We start from the raw sequence: 4,829 nt of genomic DNA on the forward strand, positions 1-4,829 counted from the left end.
AACACGCCCTTGGGTATGAGTGTGAATGTAACACAGCCTTGGGTATAAGTATGGCATGTAACACATCCTTGGGTGTAAGTATGACATGTAACACATCCTTGGGTGTAAGCATGCATTGTTACACATCTTTGGGTGTAAGTATCACATGTAACACATCCTTGGGTGTAAGTATGGCATGTAACACATCCTTGGGTGTAAGTATGACATGTAACACATCCTTGGGTGTAAATATGACATGTAACACATCCTTGGGTGTACGTATGGCATGTAACACATCCTTGGGTGTAAGTTTGACATGTAACACATCCTTGGGTGTAAGTATGGCATGTAACACATCCTTGGGTGTAAGTATGACATGTAACACATCCTTGGGTGTAAATATGACATGTAACACATCCTTGGGTGTAAGTATGACATGTAACACATCCTTGGGTGTAAGTATGGCATGTAACACATCCTTGGGTGTAAGTATGACATGTAACACATCCTTGGGTGTAAATATGACATGTAACACATCCTTGGGTGTAAGTATGGCATGTAACACATCCTTGGGTGTAAGTATGGCATGTAAAAAATCCTTGGGTGTAAGCATGCATTGTAACACATCCTTGGGTTTAAGTATGACATGTAACACATCCTTGGGTTGTAAGCATGCATTGTAACACATCCTTGGGTGTAAGTATGACATGTAACACACCCTTGGGTTTAAGTATGACATGTAACACATCCTTGGGTGTAAGTATGACATGTAACACATCCTTGGGTGTAAGTATGGCATGTAACACATCCTTGGGTGTAAGCATGCATTGTAACACATCCTTGGGTTTACGTATGACATGTAACACATCCTTGGGTTGTAAGCATGCATTGTAACACATCCTTGGGTGTAAGTATGACATGTAACACACCCTTGGGTTTAAGTATGACATGTAACACATCCTTGGGTGTAAATATGACATGTAACACATCCTTGGGTGTAAGTATCACATGTAACACATCCTTGGGTGTAAGTATGACATGTAACACAGCCTTGGGTGTAAGTATGGCATGTAACACATCCTTGGGTGTAAGCATGCATTGTTACACATCCTTGGGTGTAAGTGTGACATGTAACACATCCTTGGGTGTAAGTATGACATGTAACACATCCTTGGGTGTAAATATGACATGTAACACATCCTTGGCTGTAAGTATGGCATGTAACACATCCTTGGGTGTAAGTATGACATGTGAAAAATCCTTGGGTGTAAGCATGACATTTAACACAACCTTGGCTGTATTTATGGCATGTAATTCATTCTTGGCTGTAAGTATGGCATGTAACACATCCTTGGGTGTAAGTATGGCATGTAACACATCCTTGGCTGTAAGTATGACATGTGAAAAATCCTTGGGTGTAAGCATGACATTTAACACAACCTTGGCTGTATTTATGGCATGTAATTCATTCTTGGCTGTAAGTATGGCATGTAACACATCCTTGGCTGTAAGTATGGCATGTAACACATCCTTAGCTGTAAGTATCACATGTAACATACCCTTGGATGTAAGTATGCAGATAACACCCTCGGGTGTACGTATGGCATTTAACACATCGTTGGCATGACAACAATCGTGCAATTTGACAACTTGTTTACTTGAAACAAAGTTATCGAAAGTCAATTATAGTTGTTTCGAATCTGCCCGATTATTTTTCCCGATCCATATCCGTGCCTGTGGATCTAAGATTTCTTTCTGCAACATTAAGCCTACATGTTGTTATATAACCAGGGAAGTTTTAGATTGAACTGGGGTAGCTTGAAACTTCACTTACTTACTCATAATGACAATGCTTCAAATTAGACAGTTTAGAAAGAGTTAAAGCTTAATAGACATAGTTCGAGTGAGTGGGTTTAGTTTTACGCCGCACTCAGCAATATTCCAGCTATATGGCGGCGGTCTGTAAATAATCGAATCTGGACCAGACAATCCAGTGATCAACAGCATGAGCATCGATGCGCAATTCGGAACCGATGACATGTATCAACCAAGTCAGCGAGCCTGACCACCCGATCCCGTTAGTCGCCTCTTACGACAAGCATGGGTTGCTGGAGATTACTATTCTAACCCGGACCTTCAAGGGTGAGACATATTTCGAACTTGTTCGAGGGTTCTCGAAGATAAGGGTACCATCACAGAATATAAGTTACGATTACCTAAACCTACAATATATCTAACAGTCCTAAATGTTTTTCAACCTTTGGGCCAGAATGAACTTCACAACATTGTCATGGGAGCCAAGTCATGGGTCAGGTGGTCAGTGTCCTGCTCGATTCGGTGTCATCGTATCCGACAAGGTGGATGTTATCATAATATCAGTCATCGGTTTGTCTAGTCGAGAATCCATTATGTATATCTTATTATAAGGAAATAAACAAAACAAATTAGCGTTGATGTTATTTTAACTTCAGAAAATCCAAAGATTGCATTATTTAGGTGACAGCGTTTTCTGTCAATACCTCCCCTATTAAACACTCAACACCTCTCCTGTGTCTTTCTTTGCAGAGATGGATTATGAAAGATGAAGTGAAGCAGTTACAGATGCTGCTACATTTACGGAAATGCTTCTAAAACTTTGAATAAAACAAGTCTTAATTCTTATTGCTGGTTTGTTGCACATACAAATGACAAAGGATTATATGTAGTTTACCCTAAGATCATATGGACATGTGTTGGAACAAAATACTTCGTCGATTTATTTAATTACAGTGGTTAATCAGTTAAGAGGAAACACGTTTTATGGACTGACAACTTCTTTATTGCAATAGATGCGACGTTTCAGTGTAGATGCTAACAATGTTGTCAAGCAAACATCAATTGCTATATATAGGCCTGTTAGCTTAATGAGATTTGACAACTTCTTTATTGCAATAAATGTGACGTTACGGTGTAGATGCTAACAATGTTGTCAAGCAAACATCAATTGCTATATATAGGCCTGTTAGCTTAATGAGATTTGACAACTTCTTTATTGCAATAAATGTGACGTTACGGTGTAGATGCTAACAATGTTGTCAAGCAAACATCAATTGCTATATATAGGCCTGTTAGCTTAATGAGATTTGACAACTGTTACGTTACGGTTGCTAAAATGAGATTTGATATAACTTCTTTATTGCAATAAATGTGACGTTACGGTGTAGATGCTAACAATGTTGTCAAGCAAACATCAATTGCTATATATAGGCCTGTTAGCTTAATGAGATTTGACAACTTCTTTATTGCAATAAATGTGACGTTACGGTGTAGATGCTAACAATGTTGTCAAGCAAACATCAATTGCTATATATAGGCCTGTTAGCTTAATGAGATTTGACAACTTCTTTATTGCAATAAATGTGACGTTACGGTGTAGATGCTAACAATGTTGTCAAGCAAACATCAATTGCTATATATAGGCCTGTTAGCTTAATGAGATTTGACAACTTCTTTATTGCAATAAATGTGACGTTACGGTGTAGATGCTAACAATGTTGTCAAGCAAACATCAATTGCTATATATAGGCCTGTTAGCTTAATGAGATTTGACAACTTCTTTATTGCAATAAATGTGACGTTACGGTGTAGATGCTAACAATGTTGTCAAGCAAACATCAATTGCTATATATAGGCCTGTTAGCTTAATGAGATTTGACAACTTCTTTATTGCAATAAATGTGACGTTACGGTGTAGATGCTAACAATGTTGTCAAGCAAACATCAATTGCTATATATAGGCCTGTTAGCTTAATGAGATTTGACAACTTCTTTATTGCAATAAATGTGACGTTACGGTGTAGATGCTAACAATGTTGTCAAGCAAACATCAATTGCTATATATAGGCCTGTTAGCTTAATGAGATTTGACAACTTCTTTATTGCAATAAATGTGACGTTACGGTGTAGATGCTAACAATGTTGTCAAGCAAACATCAATTGCTATATATAGGCCTGTTAGCTTAATGAGATTTGACAACTTCTTTATTGCAATAAATGTGACGTTACGGTGTAGATGCTAACAATGTTGTCAAGCAAACACATCAATTGCTATATATATATAGGCCTGTTAGCTTAATGAGATTTGACAACTTCTTTATTGCAATAAATGTGACGTTACGGTGTAGATGCTAACAATGTTGTCAAGCAAACATCAATTGCTATATATAGGCCTGTTAGCTTAATGAGATTTGACAACTTCTTTATTGCAATAAATGTGACGTTACGGTGTAGATGCTAACAATGTTGTCAAGCAAACATCAATTGCTATACATGGGCCTGTTAGCCTAATGAGATTGTGACGTTTGGGTGTAGATGCTGACAATGTTATCAAGCAAGTTCTGTGAAACAAGCATCCATTGCTCTATATAGGCCTGTTAGCCTAATGAGATTTGACAATTTCTTTATTGCAATAGATGTAGATGCTGACACTGTTATCAAGCAAGTTCTATCAAACAAGCATCCATTGCTCTATATAGGCGTGTTAGCCTAATGAGATTTGACAACTTCTTTATTGCAATAGATGTAGATGCTGACACTGTTATCAAGCAAGTTCTTGTCAAACAAGCATCCATTGCTCTATATAGGGCCTGTTAGCCTAATGAGATTTGACAACTTCTTTATTGTAATAGATGTAGATGCTGACACTGTTATGCAAACAAGTTCTATCAAACAAGCATCCATTGCTCTATATATGGGCCTGTTAGCCTAATGAGATTTGACAACTTCTTTATTGTAATAGATGTAGATGCTGACACTGTGTATCAAACAAGTTCTATCAAACAAGCATCCATTGCTCTATATGGGCCTGTTAG

At 37.7% G+C, this 4,829-nt stretch overlaps 1 long non-coding RNA gene across 1 annotated transcript in view; it reads left to right on the plus strand.

Moving 5' to 3' along the window:
• The window catches only part of LOC124279508, a 3,166-nt gene extending 526 nt beyond the window's left edge, over positions 1 to 2,640 (plus strand). Inside the window, exon 2 of the long non-coding RNA XR_006899391.1 lies at positions 2,545 to 2,640. This is a non-coding gene — a long non-coding RNA (uncharacterized LOC124279508). The remainder of the gene's footprint in view (positions 1 to 2,544) is intronic.
• Positions 2,641 to 4,829: the final 2,189 nt, after the last annotated feature.

The sequence above is a fragment of the Haliotis rubra genome, unplaced genomic scaffold, assembly GCF_003918875.1.
Source record: "Haliotis rubra isolate DU_JTF1 unplaced genomic scaffold, ASM391887v1 Scf250, whole genome shotgun sequence".
In the NCBI taxonomy this organism is placed as follows: Eukaryota; Metazoa; Mollusca; class Gastropoda; order Lepetellida; family Haliotidae; genus Haliotis; species Haliotis rubra.